Source organism: Marmota monax, unplaced genomic scaffold, assembly GCF_021218885.2.
Source record: "Marmota monax isolate L192 unplaced genomic scaffold, Marmota_monax_Labrador192_F-V1.1 WCK01_AAM20220418_F8-fsc00173, whole genome shotgun sequence".
Classification (NCBI taxonomy): domain Eukaryota; kingdom Metazoa; phylum Chordata; class Mammalia; order Rodentia; family Sciuridae; genus Marmota; species Marmota monax.
Window position 1 is genome coordinate 2,174,473 of NW_026694620.1, and position 8,693 is coordinate 2,183,165.

An 8,693-nucleotide genomic window follows, 5' to 3' on the forward strand; every position below is an offset into this window, starting at 1 on the left:
ACTGAGCCACATCCCCAGCCCTTTTTTATTTTTTGAGACAGGGTCTTGCTAAGTTTCTTAGGGCCTTGGAAAGTTGCTGAGGCTGGCTTTTTTTTCTTTTTAAAGAGGAATAAAAGTTTATTTGGGGTTCATGGTTTCAGAGATCTCAGGCCATAGATGGCCAACTCCATTGCTCTGGGCCTGAGCAAGGCAGAACATTGTGGTGGAAGAGTGTGGTAGGAGAAAGCAGCTCAGGTTATGGCACCAGGAAGTAGACAGAGACAGCGTCACTCAGCAAGGATAAAATCTATATCCCAAAGGCACACCTCCAGGGACCTACTGAGGCTATTTTTGAGCTTGTGATCCTCCTGTCTCAGCCTCCTGAGTTGCTGGGGTTGCAGGCATGTATTTGAATGGAAATTTTAGATTCACTCAGAAAAGAAAACCTGTATTGGTCAGTACATTTTCACAAACAGAATGTGGTATATATATTTTAGAACATAAAATTCTGGGGTCAGGGCTATAGTTCCAGTGGTAGAGCACTTGCCTCATAGGCATGAGGCCCTGGGTTGGTTCCCCAGCACAGTAAAACAAACAAATAAAATAAAAATGAAAAAATTCTGTCTAAAGAAGATATACTTTGTATCCCATAAATACAATACTGTCCATGTAGATGGCTTTCTGAAGAAACGTGTGTTGACTTCGCATCGTGTGGCCTTCATTCACAGACCTCCCGACGGTGACCGGGTTTCTTTCTTCTTGCCAAGGTGTCCCCCTCAATTCAATTCATCTCTGCTCAGGCCAACCCAGCCGGGGCCTCCCAGGCAGCTTTCTGGCTTCCTTCCTTCTGGAGGGAAGTCCTTCCTCAAGCTCCCCAGTCTCTTTCCACATGTTGTTCCCCGAGTTGGTCTGGAGCCCGGTGTCCAGGCTGCTCTAAGAAGTGGCCTGGGCCTGGCAGCAGGGCCTCCCTTTGATGGCACCATTTGTCAGCTGTGCTTTGGCCTCCCGTGGAGAGGATGGAAAAGGCTCCTGTCAGTGACCACTGATCTGGCAACCAGAGCTTGCACTGTTTGGGAGGGAGGCGGACTGTTAACATCCTAGCAGCCGCCATTCACTGAGCACCTACGGATGCCAGGTTCTTTGCTGGAGACTTCTGGGTGGTGTCTTGTTTATCTTCACCACAACTCTGAGGAAAATGCTATTACTGCCCAATTCTGAATAAGGAAGTGGAGCTTCCAAGAAGTAATGTGCCTGCGGACACCAGTGGTCAGTGCAGAGAGGCCTTGCATCAGGTCTGACTCCAGGGCTAGTGCCACTTCCATGACCAGCTCACTGCTGAAACCCTGCGACTCAGCTCTCCCATTTCCCTGGAATTGCAGGAGCTGGACAGGATCAGAGAGCTGGCCCAGCCAAGCCCCTTGTTTCTGATGAGGAGACCAAGACTTGGAGCAGGTTAGTGGCCTGACCAAGGTCACACTGTGATGATGGACAGGCCGGTCCTCATTCTCATGTCTCTGGAGTCCCTTCTCTTACTGTTGGCCGTCATTAGAGGACTACTCTCCTACAATGGGGAACTTTGGCTGTTCTGTGGACCTAATCAATATGTTGGTCTCTGTGTCCATTTCTCTTTCCCAGAAAGGTGTCAAAAACAGTTCACCTTGGACCACCAGTGTGATGACTGCTTCTCTGACTCTCAAGGTGGGGCACTCTGCACGGACCATGACCTTCTTTACTACCTATGTTTTTTTCCCACCTCTTCCACACTTGGCGAGGAGGGACTGAAGCCTTGACTCAGAGTGTGTCTTCTTTTGACACTGACTTTCCAAGTCTGCCCAGCAGCTTTGCACTCGAGGTCATACCAGGCTGGATGTGGATATGCTGCAGCTGCTCTGGAATGACACTGGCCATCCCCTTCTTCAGGGTGATGATGTCTCTCCCACTTTGCTGGCACTGGCTGAGGTCACAGTGCTGCGGCCATCATGAGTGTCTGTTTGAGAAGACCCAGCCAAGCCAGAATTTCTTGGTCTTTGCTTATGTAGCAGCAAAGACCTATTCTACACAGTAGTCCTTTTGTGCCTTGACAAGAGTTCCTAGAGGTAGCACATGAAAATGGTACAGAGATGGTTAATTTTGTGCATCAACTTGTCTGGGCCAAAGGATGCCCAGATAGTTGGTAGCACATTACTTGTAGGTGTGTCTGTGAGGGGGTCTCATGAAAAAATTAGCATTTGAATCAGTAGACTGAGAAAGATAGGTTGGCCTCACCAGCATGAGTGGGCATTATCCAATCAGTAGAAAGAATAGATGAAACAAAAAATAGAGAAAGTTGCTGGGGTGGTGGTGCATGCCTGTAATCCCAGCACCTCCGGAGGCTGAGGCAGGAGGATCATGAGTTCAAAGCCAGCCTCTGCAACTTCGAGGTGCTCAGCAACTCAGTGAGACCCTGTGTGTTATTAAAACACAAAAATAGGGCTGGGGATGTGGCTCCGTCTTTGAGTGTCCCTGAGTTTAATCCCCAGTACTCCCCCCTGCAAAAAATGGAGAAAAGGTGAACTCTCTGTTCTTGAGCTGGCGCTTTCATTCTGTCCTGTTCTTGGACGTGGGAGCTTCTGGTTTTTGGACCTTTGGACTCCAGGACTTAACCACTGATAAGCCCCTTCCCTGAACAACACCCATATGAGGCCTTCAACCTGAGACTGAATTGCACCTGTGACTTCCTGGTTCTCTGGTATGTAGATGGCATATTGTGGGAATACTTGGCCTCCACAGTCACGCAAACCAATTCCCAAAGTAAACCTCTTCTCTGATCTCTCTGTATGTCCTATTGGTTTTGTGTCTCTGAAGGAAAAGATACTTCCTCTTTCTATCAGTGGGAAAAGTATTCAGTATCTTATTTCAAATATCATAGTTTATAACATTAACCTGGCTACATTCACATATAAGAGAAACAAAACTTTTATGAAACAATATTTGTGATGCTCTTAATTACATGTATTATATTCTAATCCATTTTATTCCATTAAAAAAGTATTAACCCCTCCCCATAGAATTAATTTTAGGACCCCCCATTTATCATGGGCAGTAGGAAAACACTGCTCTATTGTGCCTGTCTACTTTTTTTTTTTAAAGTAGACCTAAAAAAGGAATCTGAAAGCCCTATCAGGCCTCTAGCACAATTCCACAAATTCCAAATATTTAGAAGCTTTGTGGGCTGAATCTTGTCCTCCCTCTAAATTCATATGCTGAAGCCCTAACTCCCAGTAACTTAGAATGTGACTGTATTTAGTGACAGGGACTGTTAAAAAGGTAAAATGAGGTTGTCAGGGTGTTCCCTAATGCAGCATGACCAGTGTCCTTACAAGCAGAGGAGATGAGACACACCAAACATGTACACAGACCAAGGGAAGACCATGTGAGGAAGAGAAGGCAGCTACTGAGAGCCAAGGAGGAAAGCCTCAAAGGAAACCAAACTTGATGACACCTTGGTCTTGGACTCTAAGCCTACTGAACTGTGAGAAAATAACTTCTATTGTTATTTCATTATGACAGTCCTTACAAATGAATACAGTACTATTAGCCTTTACATATGATTATACTGTCCCCTCTTGGAATTCTCTCCACCTCCAGACATCCAGTTCTGCATGCACACTTGGCCTTGTGTGAGCTGGTCATCAAAGACCTTGCCATACTACCCACACCCAGTGGCAGCCACTCCAAACTACCCACACTTCTCCAAATATGAGTAGTCCCCACCTCTCTGCCTTTGCTACTAAGGCTCCCTCTGCCCTCTGCTGGAAGCCCCATCTCATCCTTTCAAGTTGATAATCATCTCTTCAGCTTCTGAGGCTCACCCCAAGCGTCATTTCCCTCTAAAGTCTTTCCTGAGCTTCTGCTGCCCAGAGACAACAATTTCTACTGTGCACAGAGTCTCTTTAGTAGGCCTGAGACTGCTCTATTGTGCTTGTCTACTTTTTTTTTTTTTTTTTTTTTTTGAAGAGCTGCTTCCAAGGTTGGCCCTTGGCTGGGATTTAGGAGCTTGAATTTTGAGAGCATTCCTCGATTCCCTGGTAACAGAGGCTCACTCTGGCTAGGCTGTTAGTGCAAACTGTGGTATACGTTGAACACCTGCTTTCCTTCTGAGACTCTGGAGGAAAGTAGGCCTCCTAATACATGCTGTGCAGAGGGTACCTATACCACCAGTCCCCAAAGAAAACTCTGGAAACTATTTATAATGAACTTTCCTAATAGACTTTTCAAACTCATCCTGCTGGAGGAATGAAATATGTCCTGTGTTGAGTCCACTGAGAGAGGACTCTTGGAAGCTTGTACCTAGTGGCTTCCAGACTGCCCCATGTGCCTTATCCCTTTGCTAATTTTGCTTTGGATTCTGTACACTGTAACAATCACAGCCATGAGAATGGCTATATGCTGAATAGTGCAAGCAAATTTCTTGAGCTTGGGGTGTCTTAGGAATCCCCAACATACCTGTCACATGTTCTACCACATGCCTACATACATATTTCTTGCATCAACACCTTGAACCTTTCTCTTTTTTGTTTTATTTTAAAATTTATTTATTTTGGTACTGGGGATTGAATCCAGGGGCACTTAACCACTGAGCCACATCCCAGCCCTTTGTATATTTTTATTTAGACATAAGGTCTCACTAAACTGCTCAAGGTCTCACTAAATTCCTGAGGCTGGCTTTGAGCTTGCAATCCCCCTGCCTCAGCCTTCTGAGCTCCTGGGGTTATAGGCGAGCACCTCTCACCTTGAACATTTCAATGCTCTACTTTCCATATCCCTAATTCATGTTGTTACAAAGGGTGTTTGTCTTATTTACCTTTGTCACTCCTGGGTTAGCATGACACTCAGTTCTGTCGCCCATCTGAGGGTCTTCTCAGGTGGCTCATCTAAACATTACGGTTCACAAATATTGGCTTCAGAAGCTACATTTGTAACCCAACACTTCAGAAGGATAAGAGAACAGGAAACAGATATCTAGCGGTGTAAACATAAGCCTTCCTTTTCTAGAGGAGTCTTTGTGGCAGTCCATAAAGTTCCTTCTTCCCCAGCTGAAGGCTTAGATGTAAGGAGATGAGGACCATACCAGACAGATATAGAAATCAACCTATCTTAAATGCGTCATTCCCACAGGAGATGCCGTGTATGTGTGTGTGTGTGTGTATTTTTTTGGTATATATGTATAGTGTATGTATGTATTTTATATATGTATGTATATATATTTCTGTTCCAACTTTATAGACGTGGCTTCCAGAGTCCCTGTAGTTACAAGAGTCACCAATAAGAAGGCAGCCCACAGCTGTGGCTTCCTATCAAAAATTTTAGTTCTTCCAACAAGATGCAGTTGACCAATCAGGGCCACTTTTACCACAAGTGTCATTCCTGGCAACTAAATTGACATATCACCTTAATAGGTTACCAAGGGAACCGAGAGTAATGGTAGCCAGGCTCTAAGATGGCTCCCAGTGACGCCCCTGGGTCCTGTATTCATGCCTTATCACTCTCAGTAGGGCCAACCTATGCTATCACTAAGCTACTGGGGAAAAATGATGATGTGAGAATTCTGCAGCGGTCATAAAAGATACTATAGCTTCTCAGTCTCTTTTATCACTTGTTCAGCACAAGTCAGTGCATGTTTTGAGAACATAAGCAACCCTAAGAGGCCCATGGAGTAGGAACAGAGGACTTTTGCCAAAGGCTATGCCAGTACATCTTCTTGGAAGTGGGTCCTCTATCTACATCCAAGTCTTCAGAGCAATGTAGGTCTGAGCAGGCTGGAATAAGCTTGTGATCTCTGACTTTCTCAGAGTCTTCCCTACAGCTTAAGACTTTGGCTTCAATTTTTTATTTTCTTGATTCTTGGAAATATTGTGTTTTCTTCTAGGATCCTCATCATAATTCTATGCTGATTCCTTTACAAACCCAGTGTTTCCACTTGGCCAACCTCATATTATTTTCAATTAATTACTCCCACTGTTTTATCAATAATTGCATATTGGCAATGTTTGCTCAATACTGTAACATTATTTACTGTCTATGATGTATGTAAGAGGAAGGGCAAGGAGGATAGACTATTTCCTTTACACTGCTTGTGGTACTTTTTCTTGAATGCTCACAGGACTGAAACTATCCTTACTGAAATCTAGTCAGACCATTTCCAAAAAGTAGAACTGCCTTTTGGGAACCGAGAGTGCTTGTGCCCAGGTGACTGATTTGTTTACATCAGCATTACCCAAAATGTGTTCTTGGAAAAAACACGCTGGAAGATATTAATAGGGTGTTACTCAAAGGTCTATGGTCAAAATGCTTGACAAACGCCAGACTAAACAAAGTGAGTTCCATTACCGCAGGCCTCTACAGAACAATTTAATAGTCATTAACTGAGTTAAGAAATTATAGAGTTCACATCCCAAACTTATTTGTCTCGTTTTCGGTCTCACACGACAGTGTCAGAAGCATGTCAGTTTCACAAATGAATCCAGACTTCTCTGTACAATCACATACAGGGGACAGGAAGGCAGAGATGATCTTCATTTAAAAACTGAGGACCGAGTTCAAAAAGGTTGCGTGTTTGGTTGGCGCTTTCAGAAAGAGGTTTGGATCGGGAAAGAACGCAGGCAAGTATTCTAAAATGTTGAGTTCCACTTTTCTCCGAAAGAGACCTTGACTTCATGTCCTCACCCTTCTGTCCCCTAGGGAGGGCATTAGGAGCCCCTTCTACCTACCCTCTTTCCAAAGCGCACTGTTCCTTCCCCCGCATTCTTCCAGGCTCAAAATCCTCATCGGCTGACCTAAGGCATCTATCTGTCCACAATTAAATACTAAAGTGCTTTTTCTTTTAAATTTTTAAAGTGGGCAAGACAAAAATGGGTCCTAAACCACGTACTTTTAAACTGAAGAGTCACCATTATTTTCTACGAGGGGTTATAAAAAGGATAAGGGCCCGGCGCTTGGGGCACTGGAGCGCCCTGAGCTTCCAGGTGGCGCCTACTCTCCGCCCCGCAACTCCGCGGCGTGCGAGTCAGCGCCCACCCAGCTCACCGGCTTCTGCGCCGGGAGCCAGCGGCTACGAGAACCCTAAGCCGACGTCCAGCCCAAGACGGGAACCGGCGCGGGGGCGGAGCCGGAAGTAGGCCCTGGCGGAAGCCCGCCCCCGGAGTCTGTTTCCCCTCTAGGAGACGGGAGGTTCCGCATCTCTGTGGTCCAGGCTCCCCCGCGGCGCTTTGGCTGGGAGAAAAGGGGCGGAGACTCAAAGGCGTGGGTTTGGCTCTCCAGGGCCCCTTTCCTATCCCTTCCTACCAGTACGCACCTGGCAGCACCAGCAGCAGAGGATCAGAAATTGCTTCTGTCACGATTTTAAAAAATCAAGATGCACGAAGACAACAGGCCACCCCCAAATTCAACAATTTTCTGGTTTTTTTTTAACTCTTGCAGTGTATGCGTACGTACTTTATTCAAAAGTTGAGGTGAAGTCTGACTTTCGTGAACCATACAGCCGAAATGCCCCCCACCCCCCTCAAAAAAAAAAAAAGTTTCACATGTGAAGCGTCTTTCGAACTTGAACTCAGCTGGTGCTACACCAATGCTCTGGTCTCTTTTTCATGGACCCCCCCCCCCCACACACACACACACGCTTTCTTATCCCCCGCCCCAATACCACGGGCATGAGCAGGCACACTTGTCCTTACTTTCACTCACCCTGGGCCCTCAGCTGGCTCATTTATTAATTCAAAGATTCAAGTTAGCCAAATTTTACAAGCTCTCTTATTTTTATTTTCTCTTCTAAAAAAAGAAAGGGGAAACTCTGCATATATAACAAACTACCCAGTCTAGCAAAGTTAGAAGTTTCAAACTATGCATTATATCCCACACAAAAAGTGAGATTCTGGGCAAACAGAATGTAAGTTATGAGTCCTGTTGAGGAACTTGGTGTTTTGTATCAAAAGCCATTCCTTGTGTTTACATTGTGACCCACGGGATACCACCTGTGGAAGGTTTACTTTAAGCCAACAAGGACACTGAGAGGAGAAGGTGCATTTATGAAGTGATTCTACAATGGACAACTGTTTATTTTGCTTGCCCAACGTGCCAGTTTTCCTTTTCCTGACTTGGACCCTAGGATTTTTCTATGGGAAACTGGCTGGCACACTTTTGGGGTCGGCACATGATTCAGGCTTGGTCAGTAAAACACACGCTCAGGAGCCAGACTACAGGGCCCCAGTACTGGCTCTGCTGCTTAACTGGTGCAGGAACTTTTGCTTCTTGTTAGCTTCTCTGAGTCTTAGTATCCTCATTTGTGTAATGGGCACATTAATAAGAGACACCTACCTCATAGGGCTACCATGAGGACTGAATGAGTGAAGCAGTTACAATGCTCATGTACCATTATCTGTTTTTTGTTTTTTGTTTTTTTTGGTACTGGGGATTGAACTCAGGGGTACTTAACCACTGAGCCACATCCCCAGCCCTTTTTATCTTTTTATTTTAAAACAGGGTCTCACTAACTTGATAGGGCCTGGGTAAGTTGCTAGGACTAGCCTCAAACTTGCAATCCTCCTGCTTCAGCCTCTGAGTCTCTGGGATTATGGGTGGGAGCCACTGCTCTTGGCCCATTATTCTTTTTTTTACCTCCAGGGCTCTGGCCAATATTTCCTATTTCTGGCAGTTTCTTATCAAATTGCCTTTGTTTA